At 34.9% G+C, this 12,119-nt stretch overlaps 1 long non-coding RNA gene across 1 annotated transcript in view; it reads right to left on the bottom strand.

The window, feature by feature from the left end:
* Positions 1 to 1,634: 1,634 nt before the first annotated feature.
* LOC138825525 (uncharacterized) overlaps positions 1,635 to 12,119 on the bottom strand; it is a 51,493-nt gene continuing 41,008 nt past the window's right edge. The window contains exon 3 of the long non-coding RNA XR_011371420.1: positions 1,635 to 1,806. This is a non-coding gene — a long non-coding RNA (uncharacterized lncRNA). The remainder of the gene's footprint in view (positions 1,807 to 12,119) is intronic.

Here is a 12,119-nt window from a genome sequence, read left to right as displayed (position 1 = left end):
TGAATAGCTACTCTCTATAGAATAACTAAAAAATAAATGATCATGATAGTATTTATTTTTCCTTCAACTAGAAAGAAAGAACCTCACTATAGATGACACATACCTGAATGGAAATGCCATAAAATTATGAAAAATTCAAGTCATTATGAGTTAGATGAAATAGTCATTTTTGAAAGTCAAAAATGAAATCTCTTGAAGCTTCCTTATCTGTCAAATAAAAAGTATTTGTACTTCTAAATATTTCATTCATTTCTCCAGCAATGGTATAACCAAACCACCTTTATGCCAAATAGCTTCTCTGATTAAGTCATGTAAATATTTAGGAACAGAAGTTATCACAATTGTATAGATGTATCTATCCACCACGCAATAAATTAAATCTGAAATCAAAAAGGATTGGGATTAATAATTAGCTTTCACTATGTTGCAATAAAGAGCTGAACCCTTTCAAGTGGGCATAGTCATAAAGATTTGGTCACTGAGAACTTGTGATCAAAGAGGATGTTAAGATCAAAGTCCTTTCTTCCTCTTCCTTCTTTTAATTCTCTTTCTCCTTCTCCTTTTCCTTCTCCCTCTCCCTCTTCCCCTGCTCCTCTTTCTCCCTTCCCCCACTCCTATTCCACCTCTTCTTTACTTCCTTGCTTCCATGAATACAAATAATCCATCACATATTCCTGACATGGGGTACTGTGCCACCAGCAATCCAAAGCAATGAGGATAAGAAACATACAATGAAATGTATACAATCAGAAGTCAAGATTTATCTTTCCTCCTTTTAAGTTAATTTTATAATGCATTTTGTTATATTAATAGGATACTGAAACACATGTTCTCATTTATGGTAAGCGATAAGATTTACTGGAGAAAAATCAGACCAACATCGCCATAATGAAATGATTGATTAAATTAATATTATATTAGGACAAATCTACTTTAAAATATTAGATATAATTGAATAAGAGGCAAAACATCACCTCTATGATTTCTCATGAAAAGACAGCAAAATACGATCTGTTAACAAAAATGGGTCCCATGGAACAATGGGAAACAAAATCTACACCTACAGATTGTGATATAGCTAGAAATTAGTTTTCACTATCCTAAGTCTTTGACATTTTAGGTTTGTTTACACAGCTACTGTCATCTCTTAGGAAATGACTTTATTAATACTCAAATGTTCGCAGCTTATAACCCAGCAACAAATAATTCTTCTAAATGTAAAAAGGCAGGGAGGTCTAGTTCAAAGCCTTGGCTTGGTGCCAGCTTAGTAAGGTATAGCTGCACCAGGGAAGATGAGTAAATCAGGGGTGGTTATAAAAAAAATAGCACTGGTCTGAAGCCTCAAAATAAGGACCCCATTCTGTGTGGACCAAACAGTCTCTAACATGAGGTTCTTTTTAAATTAACAAGCACGATTTTAGATTTTTGCAGAGTGAGAGGATGCATAGTTACAGACGAAGTCTGATATGTCAGGTAATGCAGTCTGCTCTTTCACATGTTACCCAATAGCCATGTTTCAACACATATGACTACAATGAGATTGTCCAAATTATACTGTGACTTTTACCTCTCATGAATCAAAATTCTAATAATGTCTGTCTTCCAGATGTTTTCACAACATTTCTCATGATCTTTTCTACTATGTTGTCTTCATTATTGATGCTCATACTACTTTTTTGTTGTTGTCTTTTGTGTATATGCCATTTTTAGTTCTTGAACACAATGTTTAATGGTCTCCCTTGTATTTTTTGCTCATGGCTGATGACACGCTATTCCTTGAGCCACATCTTCACCTTCTGCCTCCTGCTGGATAATTGGAGAAAACTTTTCACATTTTTGTCTGTTTGGACTGATATTGAGCTAAAATATTCAGGTGTTAGCTTCCTGAGTTTCTATGATTCTACACAAGAACAACTAACACCAAGCTTTGCTATACTATTATTTTAATTATGTCTTAGAAGAAAGTGAAGTCTATTTGTATTAAGTGTGCAATTTTCAAATACAAGTTTGAATCTACTTGATATAATGTAACTGTTATCAATTTTAACAGTTAAATCAATGAATGCTACATATTCCCAAAGAAATATAATTGAAAAAATGCATAATTATTTTCTTTAAACAAGGAACTATGAATTTCTTTCACTTTACAATTCATGTTTTATATAACTTTAATTAGCAAACTTCCATGACTAAAAGTAAATATATTAATTTTATACTACAAGAAGCAAAGTGATTATACTTAAGAATAGATATTTCATCACAGTCAGAAGATAAGTTTTTGAGCATTCTCCCCATAAAGAAAAGTTACATGCAGAAATTAATGGATATGATGTGGCTTGATCATTAAACAACATATAAATGAATGGGAATATCACTCCATATTTCATAAATGTGTAAAAAATAATTCTGTTGCTAGGCTCCAATGGCTCATCCTTGTAACGCTATTTACTAAGGAGGCTGAGAGGTGAGAATCATGGTTCAAAGTTAGCCTAGGCAGGAAAGACCATAAGACTCTTATCTCCAATGACCCACCAGAAAACTGGCTATGGCTCAAGTGGTAGATCAATAGTCTTGAGCTGAAGACCTTACCGACATCGTCCAGGTCAGGATTTCAATCTCCATGACTGACAAAAATTAAAAATAAAGTTACAAATAAACTAATATTTTGGTATAAATGTTAAAATATGTATTATAAAAAATCTTTAAATTCTCACTAGATATACTAGTTTATATAAACGTAGAGAAGTGAACTCTGGTTTTAAATGTCATTGAATCAATTGTGTAAATCACACATTTCTCACTCAATTCATATTTGTATGTTTATATACTTATATGCCATAAGTATATTTAACTGATATGTGATAGGCAGTGTGTTTTTAGGAATCTCCCTTGGCTTTCTAACATTAAACCTTCTACCGTAAAATAAATAGTCTCTCCAACCTTGTAAGAGGTTTCATCTCAATGAAGCAGAAAAATATAAACCATAATCATTTTTTGGAAGACCTGTAACATTTTACATGCATTTCACTTAGTTTAAGAACCAAAACATTCAAGTCATCTTAACTGTACAAGTAATAACACAATGTCTTCTGAGCTTTTCAGTCTCTTAAGAGATGAAAACCTTTAATTATATATCTATTTTTTTCTGCCTAACATCCTATTCCTTAGGAAGATCTTTTGTGTAACCTTGTGTTCCTGATTAGAAGACAGGAACAAAGGCAATAATGAAAATAGCTAAGGAAAATATTTGAAACAATTATAAAACAATCGCCTACACTCCTGTATTCACTGGTTTCAATGAGAATATACGTTAAAGTATCACGTTTTTGTTATCATTTAAAGAGGAATAAATGAACTTCAATTAACAGTGAAGAAGGAAAAAGAAAACTGAAGACAGCTAGACTTTGAACAATCCAACATAAGTAAAATGGATTTATCTTTTTTTTCTATGTAGTTGCCAAAATAATAGAGAGCAGCACCCAAAGGCAAGAAAACAACTAAGCCAAAGCAGTAAACGTTTGTCTATAAAATATGGTGAGGGTCTGACTCTTTCAAAGTCAGGCTTGCAAAGAGGAAAAGTGTATTTGCTTTAATGTGAACGATAAAAAATATAAAAATCCTTTATTGAAAATTTACATATCTAGACTAGGACTTCTTGTGTTGGAGAAGAGGAAAGATATGAAAAAGTTCAAGATTGACTATTCCCCAAGATCATTCTACTTTATCAGCTATAGCAATGCAAGTAGCCTTGGTTACTCTTAGTATCGTGCTTGTTTACATTTAGAAGCATTATTTGTTGCTGGGTTATAAGCTGCAAACCCTTGAGTATTAATGTAGTCATTTCCTAAGAGATGAAAGTAGCTAAAATGTCAAAGACTTAGTATAGGGCAAACTATTTTCTAGCTATATCACAATCTGTAGGTGTAGTTTTTTGTTTTTTGTTTTTTTTTTTACCATTGTTCCATGGGACCCATTTTTGTTAACTTCTTTTTCAACATCTGGTGATCCTATAACATCCTATACCATCCTGGGATTGCTTATCTTTACTGGATTCTCTAATTTCTGTTGGAAAGTTAAGAAGGAGAAAAGATTGAGTTACTGTTTCGGTTTTACCTTAATTTTATTACCTTAGAAACTGTAAATCAAAATAACATAAATTATCTTTATAATAACAGGAGACAGATTTCATTTCTATATTCTTAACCTAACCTTCTACATAACTTTGGTACTTAGTGATCCCCAAATATGAAAATGAAGATAGGGAGCTTCTTGTTTAAATATTATTTAGGAATTCAAGACTTCATTAATTCCAAGCCCTTAGTAGTATGTACATCATACATGTGTAAAAAGCTGGTGGCAACTTTTTCTTATTCTCAGAAACTAGGATTCGTGGTATCCTTGTAGTTGCATCAAGAAAAGGCTTGGTTGATTTAGCTTACTACACCAAATCTGCTGTAAAATATTTTTACAAGATAAATGTATTGAATAATCCGTATTTACCATTTACATTTCTAAAGGACAGAAATCTAAAATAAGTCTCACTAGATTAAAATAGAGCCTCCTACAGAGCTAAAATATTTTTCAGGTGAATCTAGTGGAAAAGGCATTTACTTCCTGTTCTGATTTCCAGAAACTTCAGTATGTTTGTTCTTGTCTTTTCCTTAATCTTCTAATGTAGCATCTTTACATCTTTCTGATGATTCTTACCTAATGATGTCCCGTTCGAACTACAGCTGGGACTTTTGAGTATTTTTGCCCATCTGATAATTATTCAAATTAGTGTTCCTTGGGTAATGAAAGGTGATTATTTTACAAACATATATAAAATATAAATCTACATTTGATTGATTAGATATTTCGGGACTATAGGTATTTTGGGAAGGTATTTTACTGCCTACCACAATGAGTGTGTAAGCATTCTTTCTACCTGTTACCCTTTCATTAATTTTGAACAACATATTTCTTCAATAAAATATAACGAGAAAAAATTTGGTTCCTGAAAGCATTTAATCCTGATTAAAAATTGTCATTTACTAGAAATCTTAAATATCAGACAGCAGCTGCTGAAGCAGTTCTGGCACTTTCACTTTTTGTATATTCTGCTTACAATCTTCTCTTTTCAAGAGAATTTGATTGTTATTATTTTGGAATTATGGTTAATAGTTATTTGACTGCTATTTTTAAAGAATGCACCACCAATATTAGTTCTCATCTTTTAACTTGTTTATGTATAATATATTTCTGAAAGAAACACAGCTATTTGAATTACATGAACTGCTTATTGAAGTGTGGAGAGGAAAAGAAGAAAAAAGACGTCCCTGTGTTTCATGTTGAAAATTTACCTAAAAGCTATTTTCTTAACATCATATATTTTTCATTTTGTTTGGATTCTGATAAAATTTAGCCTCTCAACTCACACAATGTTAATGCAGTCTTATTTCATGCTTACTAAAAGCAAACATCAAATTACTACATATTTTAAATTTTTTAATTGTCAAAATTATTATTTATTAAAAAACAATATTTTTTAAAAATTAGCCAAGGAATATTGTTTATTAGATGTTTAGAGTAGTGTTCAGTCTCTATTGTTGAAGCCAGAAAGGGAAAAACCATGCTTTTCTTCTTCCTTGAGCCACTCTGATTTATTTCATCTATTTCTGAAAGAATAAAATTCTGGCTTTGAAGCCTTTTGCTTGATATCCACAATGTGTTATTCTTTCTTTATTAATAGGAGAATTTGGAGAAAGGCTGAGAATTCTCACTAGAAAAAGGAGAAGAGGAAAAGAGAAGCGAGAAATCTAGGTATTTCTTTCTCATCTCAATCAGAAGTTCTTGATAATGATTGTGGATGTTAGATACAGTACTCTAGAGTGATTAAACACATTTATAGAAAGAGTTAACCCCACGTGATCACATAGAGAATGCTTATTTATTTAAAAAATGTAATAGCATCAAACAGGAAGTGTTATCTATTTGTTTAGTGCTTGTTTAGTATTTGTTAAATTCTGATGTGCTGTATTCATACAAGAATGGTAAGAAACTAACATATTATTATCACATACTAATATTCGCTTAATTCTTGCTGTGTTTGAGTTTTGCTTCAATTTTACATGCCATATTCTTCCAGTATATAAGTTGAAAAAAGTTTCCCTCTAGAAATATGCTATTTTTATCGGTAAGGGTAAAGAAGTTAGCTCTTAGACACAGACAACGGGATAGAAATCTTCCTCTAGAAATAGCCTTTGACCACTTCTGGTTCATTTTTGTAAGCCGAAGTAAGTCACATGACCCATCTTGACATTGCAGAGTAGAGGTAAATCTCACCTACAGTAAGCTGATACAGGACAGACTAATATGCCAAGATATGCAATACTTGAGATAAAGAGGAAAAAGAAGAGAACTATAATACAATCAGTCATACTTGCCATCACATATCTCTGCAGGAAGGAAACTATTATGTACTTTTGTTTCTAAAACTACTGAGATCTTCAAATCATGTCTTTTATGCTTCCATGTTACTGGAATTAGAGAACATCTTAATACTGTGAGAGCATAAAATCTCAAAGAAAGCTGCACTAATTATTTCAATGATACATTTTGTTCTGCTAGGACATGAAACGATTTTATAGACAATACTTTATACTGGTAACTTCTTTTTCCAGAACTGTATTTTGTTAATATATGTGACTATCCACCAGAATAAATGTCTTCATTTTCTGCATTTTGTGCAGACAGTATATTAAAGTAGATGTGGAGTTCGTCAGCAGCACTTTGTAAAAGTGCAAAAAATGTGGACTAAGAGCCAATATACATATTTTTCCAACTTCACCTTCTACATTCTCCTTCTTCCTTCCTAGGAAATACACCCAATCAATAAAAAGGTTTAGATTTTTGGCTCTTGAACTTAAAAGTGTAAGTATAATGTTGTGTATGTCAGGGATGAATTTTTGTTTTTTTATATAATAATGTAACATGCAACATCCCTATGAGTCCTGCAGGTCTTAACACTGTACTTCTTTAGGGTGATAGGAATGTTAGCCTTACTGGACTTAGTATTGTTTTCCACTTCCTTTTCTACCACCTAGCCTAAATTATAATACATAGTAATGGAATGAAAAAGTAATGCCATATTAAGAAAGTCATTTAGGGCTCTGGGAATGTGGCTTCATGGTACAGTGATTGCTTAGAATGCAAGAAATCCTGGGTTCAATTCCTCAGTACCACATAAACAGAAAAGGAAGTGGTGCTGTGCCTCAAGTGGTAGAGTGCAAGCCTTAAGCAAAAAAGAAAAGAAAAGAAAAGAAACATCTCAGGAAGTGTTCCCTGGACCTGAGTTCAAGCCCCAGGACTGGCAAAAAATCTTTAGCTAGTAAATGCCAAATAAAGAACGTATATTTGAATATATAATTGCTCTTTCCAATAATGACTTAATCATAGTTCTTAATTCATGTACTTTACCTATATTAGAAGGCTGTGTTGAGAAAAAAAAACATTTTGTTAGTAAGTCACGGCAATTAATGTCCGGAATGTGCTTAGATATCAAGTGAAGATTAATCCTGGAAATTCAAAGATTCCAAGATTTTGAGTGGTCACTGCTAATCACAATGAGAAGGGTCGTCTAAGTGAGAATTGGAAATCTTTTTGGTCAGCATGGCACCAAAAAGGCACCAGCTAATTAATAGTTGTGATAGAAGTGAAGGAATAAATCCAGATGGATGAAATAAATGAGAATTGTTAGTTTTTTTTAAAAAAAGAGATAGCCGAGCAAGAACAGCACCATGCACGTGGTATTCAGACAAGTAGTAGGTGTATTCTTCGTTCCAGCTGGCACCAGGCCATCTTGGTCCTCCACGTGGTGGGGAAAGGCCTGGGAAAGATTGCTGGGAGATCTGGGAAAGAGAAACAGCTGGGAAAGAGAGAGCTGGGAAAGAGAAAAGAGCTAGAAAAGAGAGAAAAGAGCTAGAAAAGAGAGTATCTGGGAAAGAGGTGGGAAAGGGAGAGCTAGGAAAAAGTGAAGAGAGCTGGGAAAGAGAAGAGAAGGAAAGAGCTGAGAAAGATCTAGAAAAGAGCAGAGAGAGGGCATCTGGGCCTGGGGTAGGCCTTATTTAGGGTATGGTTGCAGAAAGGTGTGGCCACATCAAATTCAGATTGACCTCAGCGGATGCAGATGTGACCTCTTCCAGGTGTCCTAGATGCCTAGTTAACACAGGTACTGGGTGGAGACTTTGCTGAGAGGAGGGTAGAGTCTGCTAGCCATCCAGGAGCAGACCTCACAATAATAATAACTAAATTATACCAGAAATTCTTCTAGGGAACCATATTTGATTATTGAAGAACTAGCTATGAACCAAGCTTACTCCTCATTACCTTTAGCATTCTATATCACTTAGGCTAGTTCTTAATCTCTGTGTGATAAATTGAATGCCATTCTTTGTTATTCTTTCCTATCTGATTTCCATTGCTTTCTAAAAATCTCAGTCTTTCTATATTTCTCTACTAACAATTATTTATACTAAGTCCACCGCCACAGACATCAGAAGATGCTAAAGTAAGAGTCCAATAGCTCATGAGTCTTTAATGTAACAACATGGAAAAGGAGGACATATTTATTGCTACCTCAAATTTTCTGAAAAGCTGAAATGTCATCATTTGATTCAAATTTCCATTATTTGTCTACAGTGTCATTAAGTGCACATAAATACAAATATGAGCCGGGTGCTGGTGGCTCACAGCTGTCATATTGGCTACTCAAGAGGTTGAGACCAGAGGATTGTGGTTCAAAGCTAGCATGGTCAGGAAGGTACATGGGACGCTTATCTTCAATTAGCCATCAGAAATCAGGAAGTGGTGCTGTATCTAAACTGGTAGAGCACTCAATTTGAGCTCAAGAGCTGAGGAACAATGCCCAGGATCAGAGTTCAAGCCCCACAACCAACAAAATAGTCAAATATCCTTTAAGCTTTCCCAAAAGGAACTACGAAGTGAATAGTAATCTTCCCAAGCAGAAAATTTTTTCCAATATGATTCAGTACACCTACTTTTGCTGAATTATTTAAGTTATGGCTTCTTTGCTGGATGTATTCTCTTCTTTTAAAAATGGTCAAATATTACCTTTATAATAATCTTAATCTAATATTTCTTGGTTCCAAAGAGAAGTCCATACAGTTGATGTCACTTAGCTTTCTTACTATCTCAGTTCAAAGCCAACCCAGGCAGGAGAATCTGTCAAATTCTTATCTCTAATTAAACACCAAAAAATCCGGAAGTGGACTTTTGGCTCAAGCAGTAGTGTACTAGCTTTGGGGGCAGGTGGGCAGGAAAGACAATTGTTCAGGGACAGGGTCCAGGCTCTGAGTTCAAGCCCCAGAAGCAGCACAAAGTAAAGAAACAAAAAAAGCAAACAAAGAACCCCACATATTTCTTTGGAACCATCCTTAAAGCACTGGTTTGAAAAGATGCTCCTTTTGCTGATCATACTCACTGTATCCTGCTTTATGGAATCCTTATGGATATGGCAAACTCAGGACCAGAAGAAAGGAATGATATCTGACTTTTACAACAAGAGAATCATCTCAGGACTTAAACATCCATGCATAAGTCATTTTAAAACCTCCTTGTCTTTGTTTCTTGGCAGTAGAACATTGTACAGCAATGTTATTTCCATTTTTTCTATGCTGGCCTTCAAATGGCATATTGTTTCCTTTTGTAATACTCTCAACTAGAAGTCTACAGAAAGTTTTATGAATAAAGAGCAAACTCGAAAAAGTCAGGGACAGAGTTTCCTTCAAGCCTTGGATTATTTTCTTGTACAGTAAAAGGACAACACAAATTAACTTGAAATTTGTCATTTCTCTATGTTCAATTTCTCTCCTGGATTCAGTTTCTACTTCCTGTAAAAGTTCCTTCCAATTACTTCAGTAACAATCTACGGTGCTTCTCCAGGCAAAGTGAATGTTTTCTGGCTTCATTGAAATAGCACAAAGACATCTTTGGGCATGAGGTAACACGTGTTTCAGAGACAACTTAGTAACAAGAAAATATGGAATTTACATGGCTTATAAAACATTATCCATGTACATATGGCCATGTAATAATATGTTAAGTGAAATGAGCCCCAAAATAGGGACACAACTTGTGTTTTTTTTCTTTTTTAATATTGTTTTTAATGTATCTAACATATATTATGTGGCTTTTTTTGTTTCTCTTCTATTTTCTTCCTCCATGATATAACCCATTTCCACTGTTTGATGTTGGTGACCTTGCACATACGTTTTTCTAATGTAGGGAGGGGAAGGGAAATAAAATAGTGAAACAAGGATACAGTATGACCTGTTGTAACAATGAGACGAACAAAACACTACGTTGAAAACGAACTTTACAACTTGGGGATAGGAGGGGAAAGTTGGGGTGGTGGGGAGAAAAGGCATGGCAGGGGGCTGGGAAGGTGGCCCAGTGGTAGAGTGCTTGCCTTGCATGCATGAGGCCCTGGGTTCGATTCCTCAGCACCACATAAGCAAAAAGCCAGAAGTGGCACTGTGGCTCAAGTGGTAGAGCGCTAGCCTTGACCTTAAGAGCTGAGGGACAGCGCCCAGGCCCAGAGTTCAGGCCCCACAACCGGACCCCCCCCCCAAAAAAAAAGAAAAAAAAAGAAAAGGCATGGCAGGGGAAAGACAAAAGTGGAGATAACAATGCTCGTTAGATAATGTAGTCATTAACTTACTTATGTAACTCTAACCCTTCTGTCCACCATTTTCACAATAAAAAACATGAAAAAGTAAAACATTATCCTGGAGTACATTAAGTTCAAATTTCCTAAGTGCTCTGTAAATTAAGACCTATTTTAAGTGGGAAGAAGGTTCTCAGAAACATTTTTTGTCAGTGTGTTGTGCATTATTATCCAAGTGTACATAAGTTAACAGAAGGAGAAAAAATAGGAATAGGAGAAAGAGAAGTTCTGTATTTAAGTATAATGGTTCAATACTCTATAGAAGACTCTGAAAATAAGACAACTTTCAAATAATAAAGCCAACGCCAGTATGTAGATCTATGGGAGTGACATAGACAAAGCATTACTACTAAGTGGAACACGAAGGATGAGACCAGTCTCCTTCTTCTACTAGCTCTAAATCATGATAGCTAATCATTCAAATTTGTGAAAAATAGAATGAAAGAATAATTTTGGTTCTAAGCAATTCAGATATAAGACCATGGACTTAACTGGAAAAAAGGCCATGTCAAGAGCAGGAATTATACTAGCAATGAACTAGTGGCTAAGATTACATTTCTTTTTCTTTTTCTTTTCTTTCTTTCTTTCTTTCTTGTTTTTTGATGGTAGTGGGGCCTGAATTCCGGGCCTGGGCACTGTCCCTCTATTCTTCAGCTCAAAACTTTTTCTCTACCTTTGAACCCCACACCACTTCCAGTTTTCTGGTGGTTAATTAGAGATAAATGCCTCAGAAACTTTCCTACTCATGCTGGATTTGAACTGCAATCCTCAGATCTCAGCCTCCTAATTGCCTAGGATTACAGTTATGAACCACTTGAACCCTGCTTAGGATCACATTTCTATCAGTGTATACTCAGCATATGTAATGTGTAGGTTCATCTATCTTTATATGAACTCGATTTAAAAATATGGGAAACAGCTTAGATTTTACACTCACAAAAATGGTTGCAGTTCAAAAGTTGATACCCCTGGAGAAATAAAACTTAAGAATGTAAAGGAGACTGGGAAGTTCAGTTTGCAACAAGCTTGGGCAAAACACTATAATTAACCAGCCAAAAGATGCATTAGAATAATGTCTCAAGTGATGGAATGCTAGTTATGAGCAAGATTGCTGAAGAAGAGCTTGAGGTTTTTTTTTTTTTGGGGGGGGGTTCCCGTAGTGGGTCCTGAACTCTGGGCCTGGGCGCTATCCCTCAGTTCTTCAGCTCAAGGCTAGCGCTCTACCACTTGAGCCACAGCGCCACTTCCAGCTTTTTTTTTTTTGCTTATGTGGTGCTGAGGAATTGAACCCAGGGCCTCATGCATGCAAGGCAAGCACTCTATCACTGAGCCACCTTCCCAGCCAGAGGTTGAGGTTTTTGCATACATATATACATACAAATGCGCACATACA

Source organism: Dipodomys merriami, unplaced genomic scaffold (assembly GCF_024711535.1).
Source record: "Dipodomys merriami isolate MVZ:Mamm:240054 unplaced genomic scaffold, mDipMer1.0.p SCAF_1371, whole genome shotgun sequence".
Taxonomy (NCBI): domain Eukaryota; kingdom Metazoa; phylum Chordata; class Mammalia; order Rodentia; family Heteromyidae; genus Dipodomys; species Dipodomys merriami.
The sequence above is the reverse complement of the archived record's forward strand: the minus strand, read 5'-3'. Positions and strand labels throughout refer to the sequence as shown.